This window comes from Pinus tabuliformis, chromosome 8 (assembly GCF_031772625.1).
Source record: "Pinus tabuliformis cultivar Carrire ecotype Pingquan chromosome 8, CPIR1, whole genome shotgun sequence".
Taxonomy (NCBI): Eukaryota; Viridiplantae; Streptophyta; class Pinopsida; order Pinales; family Pinaceae; genus Pinus; species Pinus tabuliformis.
Window position 1 is genome coordinate 364,085,218 of NC_142294.1, and position 8,946 is coordinate 364,094,163.

Sequence of the window (8,946 nt, forward strand, 5' to 3'; positions counted from 1 at the left end):
GCTCAAGTCTACTATTGTTCATTGTGAGACAACACTGTTCTTATTCATTGCGAGAGAACATTTTAATTACCATGTAAAACATGGCGGAGGCAAATATCCCAACAACTCACTTTCATGTGAAACCTGGTAGTTCTTCTTTCAAGTGATATGGCTATACCTGAAAATGTATACAAACAGGAATTAAATTGATTTCACTTATCTAAACACTTATCTCCACAACCTCTAATTTAATCGAGATGTAGTTTGATCAAAATATAGCAAGAGTGGACAGGCCTGGGAAACAAAAAGAGTCTACCGCAGGCTGCAACTACTATTTCTGGCCACACCACATGAAACTTTGTATTTCCTTAGGAAAGTTGGGTTCATCCCTGAACCTCACCGAAGGGTTTTCTCTCCACCTCGCCATCAGCATGCCATTCCCTTCGTGGTTTTGAAACCCCATCATGGTTTGGGAGATTATAAACTCTAAATTATGTATGCCATACTAGTTTCAGGATGTCTAGTTTGTCATTTTACAACTCTTTTCATCCTGGTTATAGAGTGTGACTTACTTCTCTTGGTGTAGGCACTTTTGAAATCTCAACGTTGTTGGGAAATTATAAACTCTGCTTTTTAGGGGATGGGATACCCTTATTTCCCATCAAATTCTAATTCAATGTCATACTCAGCTTGGAAGCTCCACGATTTGCTGCAATTGCAAATCCAAATAGCCTTAAATTCATAATGCTACTGAACCAATGTGTTGTTGGTGCCATTTATTTTCTTTTAAAATCAGAGCCTTTCACCAAAAAAACACCAAATCCATCTAAACCACTACATATTTATGCTGGGGATCATAGAGCTCCAATAGGCTTGATTGCTAGAAAAAGCATAAAACATTTACCCACTGCGTTGCATGGGGCACTTGAAAGAGAAAATCAAACCTTCCCACAGTCAATAACCTAGCGTATAGCTGCAGTCATGCATAGTGTTACAGTGGGGAAAACAGGAAACACAACCCGGATAGTAGCATGCCACATGCCCTTGAAAGCCTTCTTCATCTACCATGAGGACCCATCCCACTAGCAGCGCTAGGGACCAGTAAGAGTGGACATGCCTAGTAACCAAAAAGAGTCTATCGCAGGCTGCAACTGCCATTTCCTGCCGCACCACGTGAAACTTTTCATTTACTTAAGACACTTGGGTTCATCCCTCAACCTCACCATAGGGTCCTCTCTTCCCCTCGCCATCAACATCCCATTCCCTTCGTGTTGTTGAAACCCCATCATGGTTTGGGAGATTATAAACTTTGAATTATGTCTTCCCTACTAGTTTCAGAATGTCTCGTTTGTTATTTCACAACTCTTTTCATCCTGGTTATAGAGTGCGTCTTACTTCTCCTGGTGTAATTAGAGGCACTTTTGGAATCTCAAAGTTGCTGGGGAATTATAAACTCTGAATCTCCATCTCCAGTATTAAAAGTTTTGATCTGAAATGCCTACTATTTCAGTTCCCAGCTCAAGGCAGGGACTAGCTGCTATGTAGCCCATCTTGTTTCAAAAATAGTTTCTTAAAGGTTTCAATGTAGCAACATTTTTGAATGAGCTAAAATGGTACATCACGGAGCCTGAGCAAGAGAATTACAGAGATGCAGATGCCATGGTGAGCTTTTGCAAAGAAAACAATATAAATATGCAGGGGTACAACATAATGTGGGAGGGTCCAAATATGTTATGCAATGGGTAAAGATTCTAAGTGCCCAACAACTCCAATAGACAGTGGAAAATCGAAGTACATTCAGTAGTAAGAAGGTACAAGGGCCAATTCATCCAATGGGATGTCAGCAACGAGATGCTCCATTTTTTATTCTTTGAGAACAAGTTAGGGCTCAATGCCTCTGCAATTATCTTCCAACTGTCCAATGTCCCAAAAATTAGATCCCTCTACTCCAATTTTCATGAACAACTACAATACAATCAAGACCTGCAATGACATGGCCGCCATACCCGATGCATATGTGCAGAAACTGCATGATATTAGTCAACTAGGGCTAATTGAAGGAATATGTTTGGAATCCCATTTTTCAAAGACCAACCTACCATTAATGAGATCTGTATTGGACAAATTGGGGTCTTTGGGTCTGCCAACTTGGCTAACAGAGGTCGATATTGACAACGACGTGAATCAAACTATACAGGTAAGAAAGCTTTGTGGTCCAAAATTTCTCAATTCAATAAACTAAACCCTCCATGAATCTCATGTTTAACGGTGTAACAGGCCGAGTATTTGGAACAAGTACTGTGTGAAGGATTTTCTCACCCTGCTGTGGGAGGCATAGTCATTTGATCGACATGGCCTCCTCCCAGTGGATGTGATAGGATGTGTCTCATTAACAATAATTTCAATAATTTGCCTCCAGGCAACACAGTGGACAAATTGTTAAAAGAATGGAAAAGGAAATGCATTAGTGGTTTTACTGGTCATGAGAGCGGCACCTTCAAAATTTTAGGATTTTAAAGCGAGTACATCATCACTGTAAAGCATCTCCACATTACTCGTACTAATTCTTTCAAGATCTCAAGGAAATCTAAACAACCACTACACACTAACGTTATTGTGTAAATATCAATGAAAATATTGTATCCTGCAGCAATAATACAACAATAACTGGTCAACATTAATGATATAAATATGAAGAATTAAATATATATAAGTAGTATTGCATAAACAATGAACTATTAAATATAAGTAGTGCAATAATATAAATTAAAACTAGAAATTTCACCTAGTGAAAGGGAACATCGAATCCATGTTTAGGGTGCGTAAAACCATGGATTTGGCTGAGCAATGGTAACTTTGGTGGATGGTCACTAAATCATGACTCGACAATTTTCTTTTTAAAAGACAAGACCCACCTCTCCTTCCTTTGTCAGGTCCTCTCTCCTCCATTAACATAATAATAATAATAATAATGAAATCCAAAATAGAAAATTAATTTTAAAAAAATGGAAAAAATGAGGTTATAAAAGATTGAAACAATTATGAGAAAAAAATTGAAAACAAAAAATTATAAAAAATTGAACTACATTTTTTGTAAGGTAAATGGGTATTTAAATTGAACGGCATATTTTGTGGATGATGTATATTTAAATTTAAATGTATCTATTCACTTCATTTTCAAATGTATATTTTTATTTTAAAAATAACCATATAAATTAAAAATATAAATTTTTATCTTTTCATATATATATATATAAACTCTAAGCATTTAGCATTGTAAAGTGGCCCTCTCACTAGGTGTATGTGTCTCAACTATAAGCATTTGGCATTTTAAAGTGAAGCATCAGTTACCCTATCAAATAAAAGCATTAAATTACTGATGAAGGTACCTCAACCACAAGAATTATCAACTCTAAGCATTTATCATTGTAAAGTGACCCTCCCACTAGGTGTATATGTCTCAACTATAAGCATTTGGCATTTTAAAGTAAAGCATTAGTTACCCTATCAAATACAAGCATTACATTACTGGTGAAAGTACCTCAACCACAAGAATTTGGCATTTGAGAGGGAAGCATCATTCACCCTCCCACCATTAGGTGAAAGTGTCTCAACTACAATCAATTTGGCATATGAGAGTGGGCTGTCCCTGCCTCAATTATTATCCTAAGATCAACCACTCCAAATTACTAATTTACTAAAACAAAGTGTCTCATTGTATATATTTCCATCTTTTGAATGGAATCTTTTACAATGAAACATACATATTTAGAATCCAATTCTGGTTGTGCAATTCCAAATATAGTGCTAGTAATATGGGTGTAGAAGATTGAAGTTATGTGTTAGAAATATGAAATAGAGACACTTCTAAAATTAATTACAACTCATTGACAACACGTGGAATTTAACATTTCATATCCAGAAACAAAACCACTCCCTCAATGATTAGGATATAGCACTGGCCAATAAGATTAAGTGACCATTCATCCAAGGAATGTCCCAAATTGATGATAATTTTAAGAGTGAAAAACTTTACGATGTCATGAACGTAGTCATCTTTGGAATGTCTTATCCCATTGGTTTTCTCAACCTGTAAAATTTTGTGCCATGAAAACTTCTTCCATTCCAAAATTATCTTCACATTGCCCACCATTCTAAGGAAATTTGTATTTCTAAAGCTTTTTTGTGCACTGTACAAACTTATTTTTAAAATAATTTCATTCATGCACTACAGACGTACATGTGTGGAGGAAAGGGCCTTTTAAATATTGCATAGTCAAAGATTGTGTTCATGTATTACAAGCTAATGATGTATGATTCTGAATAGATGTTCTTGGTCTTTAAAAATAAGTTGGTGCATGTACATGCATGACTATAACCCTATAAAGTTTCAACATTGGATGGTATTTTAAAGATTTCTCAACTCATTCAGTTTTACATGTTACTACATGGATTGGTATAACTTTAGAGGGGAAAAGGTTGTTATTAGAATTTCTTGACTCTACAATTTATATGCACTTGTCTTATGTTTTTATGTTTCTCTTTGTCACCTCCCAAACCTGCACTTTATTTGAAATTTTTATTTGAAATTACTTTAAGGATTTAATTGAAGCTCTCAATAGGGTGACCAGTGTTGTGTAAATGATAAGAAAATTTCTAGTACTTGAAATTGTTTTTAACCAGTTTTTAAAATTAAATTGAAAAATATATACACAATTTTAATTAAGAAAATGTGTATAGCTATAAATAGAGAAAAGTATTTAAGTTAGATTATAATAAATTCTAAATATGAATCAAGGATCCATACCTACATTCACCAACCATATATTTCCAAATTTCCAAGCTAGCCAGTTCCCTAAAAGGGTATAAACCAAAACCAAATCCCTTTAGATGAACTAAAGACCTTAAGATAACATAAGAGTTTGTAGTAGGTATATTCCTATGCCTAATTCAATCCTCTATTAATAGCTGGTTTTGTTTAACCACTTGTTGCTAAAGGCTTGTATAGCTAACCAACCTCCATATTCACCATATTCTCCTTGCACATACAACCTTCCCAAAGCAATGTTCTTAGACACCGCACTTATTATCTATGTGATAGTATTAGACTAAGGTAAACAAAACAATGGTTAAATAAAATAGGGGTAAGCAATCTAATGCATAACAATTAAAGCGAAGAGAAATGTATATTAAAACATTGAAAGAGTAGTGTTAAGGGATTTGTTGATAATGTTCAACGACACACACATTTACACATTTAGAGCTAGAAAAAGGATATACAATAGGTAGAAGTTGTGAATATACAATAGGTACAAGTTGTGATCCAACACTACAATGTACACTACAAGAGAAAATAGAATATCATTCTCTATGCTGATTGTTAAAGTTTGAGGTTAAGTCAATTGGAAATCTTGAAGTTGGTGAAGGAAATCTCGAACGCCAAAACAAGGTGTTGTCACTCTAGTTTGTTGGTTATTTTCAAAACCTCTTGAAGAGAAGTGTAGACAAAAAAAACAAGTGGTAGTTGATGATATCATTTTGACATCCTGGTTATTTGAATTGGTACAATTTTATGAAACTTTAGCAAAGAGAAAGCAATAATAGTTAGTAGGACTATTCATGGGAGAGGATGTATATGGTATAAAATGGTATTAGGTGAAGAAAAAACACATTGACAAGGTGCAAGTACAATGTTTGATCTGTTAAGCGTTCTCCCAATTGACATATTGCAACTCAAATCAATAGGATAGTGAAAGAGGAGTTCACTTTACTCTCACTCAAATTTTAACATATGACATATGTGTTCATCTATGTTGCTTCTCCATTTCTTTTCACCTTACGACATTTCCTTTGCAACATTTGGTGCAATTTATAGTTATGATTTCATTAATCAAGTATTTAACTTATATAGTTGTATATATTATTAGAGATACAACAAAATATTTTACAAATTGTGTATATAACAGTTAAGAATGTCCACTTCCTTATAGGAGGTTGCACATTCAAATGAAGAGAGAGGTAGAATATTTTAATAGTCAGTCCCTTGTCCAACAAACAAGAGGTCGTATACACCAATTCAGTGTTTGGATTGTCATGACTTTAAATTATATTATTATTATTATTATATTATACATATCAACTTGGCATTTAATTTAATGTTGTTCTTACAATTTTAAAGAAAATTTAACAAGTGGCCTTTTCATTTAACTATCAATTCGTGGTATATAATTTTCAAAAAAAATATGCTAACACAATCCACACAAAATATAGTACTTCCTTAGTTTTTTGTTTATTTACCTATAGTTTTTATTATTTCTAGAATCTCAAAAATTAATAATTGAATTTCCTTTTATACACCTTTATCTTATCAACAATTTTTTTCTTGTTAATATAAAATGAAGAAACAAAAATAATTTTATAAAGAGAAATCATCCACAAAAGGAAATTGTTGTGTAAAGTTTTATGCTACTATTTATGTTGAAATGGTATTATGAAAAAGGAATTCTAAATGTGTAAGCAGTGTTCCACACAGAGTCCCAGTGTTCAAATTTGAAGGGCTAATCTTAATTTCATTTGGAAGGTCATACATTCGTCTCACCATTCAAAGATGAAAGGTTATAAAAAAAAATATACTTCTATTGACAAGTGTATATTAAATAAGCTTCCATTAAAAAATAAATAAAAAAAAAGTCAAAGTGAAATAGTATCCTTCTGAACCTTTAAAATCTTAATAATTTATAGAGTGGATATATTAAAAAAACTATAAAATATCAATAGAACCTAGTAAATAAGCAAGAATTTTTCTCAAATTCCATTAGAAAAAGGTAAGCATATGTTTATTATATTCATTGGATGATCTTCAAAATTATTTGGACTCATATCATTGAAATTATAAATATATTTTCCCAATGAAAAAGGCTTTCTAGTTTTCATTTGTTTACATACATCATAAATTCAATTCCAATCTATCTCATTTAGAAGATGAGGTGCACTAAGAGACAAAAATATTAACATTTCTAGTGTCTCACTTTTGATTCTATTTAACTTTAAGAATCCTCTTTTAGACACTATTGTTCTTGTTAGAAAAACGAGAATAGATTTCCATAATTGTGTCAAATATGAAAAACCTTTAAACCATTTAGATTCATCTCCACATATATCCCATGATCCATAAATATTCTTTTTCGGGTATGATTTAGAAATGGTGCTAATAAATTCATCCATTTCATGCAAACATCTAACAATATCCACAACATGTGATTACCCAATGCCAAACTTTTCACATAAACATTTGAACCATGTTTTTGTTTGAGAATCTCTATCAGTCACTTATTCAAAATAATGTTGAGGAGTAAAAAAATAACCAGCATTAATATATATAAATTTTTGAATATCCGATCTAAAGATTTAATCACCTTTATAACAAGACATTTTCCCAAAAGAATACATTCATCTAATATCCCCGATATTTGCATATTTGGAGAACTTCGAAACCTCAATTGATGTAAATGTACCATACCTCTACTATCTGCAAATAAAATATTTCCTCCTTATGGTTTAACTAAAAGAGAGTGCATCTTCACTGCACCTACCCCAAAAATTATTCCTGAAAATCAATTGCAAATCATACTAATAGAAACATATAAAGTAGTGCCAACAGATGTAATATCAAAATTGTCCACTTAGCACTTTTTATTCGACCTATTTAATTCAATAAGCACATCTGCAAGTAGATGGATGCAAAATTTCACTTTAAATATTGTTTCCAACTCATACATTTTTTTCTCCCCTAACTACCAATCCTTTAACAAAGTAGGAATGAGTTTAACAAGTCTTTCCATGAACTTTCCTCTAAAGAGCCACCTAATTTGATGAACTTGTAGGACCTCTCACTTAGTGATTTGAAATGATTCTATTAGCTCATTCAATTATCCATGTATTTTAGGTGATTTCCAAATCATTGATAAACTTTGTTTGCAAATTTGCCAATATATTTCAACTCTATAAAATGAGATGAAGAATCATTTTTTGTTAATGTTTCCCTATGAGCTATGTAATGGATATTAAATAAATAAGGAGCATATCAGAAGTTTAGAAGTAAACTTTCATGAATACCCCTCATGGAAGAGGCACCATCTGAGCCAAAACCAACTAACTTCATCAAAGATAGATCCATTTCTACTAAAAGAGTTCTCACTCCATCATACATACATTGAGATATTCCATCCTTTATTTGAAGCAATCATATAAATATTTTTACATAATGACCTCTTCCTCCATTTGTAAAATATGTAATATAAACAATGAAATGTTATTCTAGAGTTCAATCATTGCTTTCATCCACTAAAATTGACTAAAATGGGATATGTAAAATCTCATCTTTTAATTTGTTCCAATACACCTCTTTAGAATCATGAAGAAACTCTTTTCTTGATGATGTATTTGTATATGAAAAATATTCATTTGTTAGAGGCATGTGTGGAGTGCATTTATATATATTCAAGTTACTTATTGACTTATACATTTCTAAAGATAAATCACATATAGCAACAAAATACATGTTTATAATCACTAATATAATTCTCTCCTTCTCAGAATCTACCATTAGTTTGACATGTTTAGTGATTGGAAAATTACCTCATTTTCTTTCTCCCTCAAAATTGTAAAGAGAAATTATGAGCTTTTGATTCTACATGGCTACTTAGACCACTAACTTGGATAGTGTTACCTCCCTATTTTGCAAATATGTTATAGACATTTTTGTGCCTTACAGCATAGAGCATGAAATTTCAATAATCTAAGGGATCCAAAGTCCCTAAACATGTTGTTCTTACCCTTAGAGGAACAAGGTCAGCAAACCACAGCACTGCAAATCAGTTCTCCACTGAAAAACACTCAAAAACAGGTCAATTTTGGATCAAAGCAGTTGCTCCACTAGGCATCTGCGCTGAAAATCAAAAGCTCTAT

General features: G+C 32.7%; 1 pseudogene; it reads left to right on the forward strand.

Annotated features, from left to right (window-relative positions):
• The first annotated feature begins 1,318 nt into the window (after nucleotides 1-1,318).
• LOC149235631 (endo-1,4-beta-xylanase 5 pseudogene) lies at nucleotides 1,319-2,496 on the forward strand (annotated as a pseudogene).
• The last annotated feature ends 6,450 nt before the right edge of the window (nucleotides 2,497-8,946 follow it).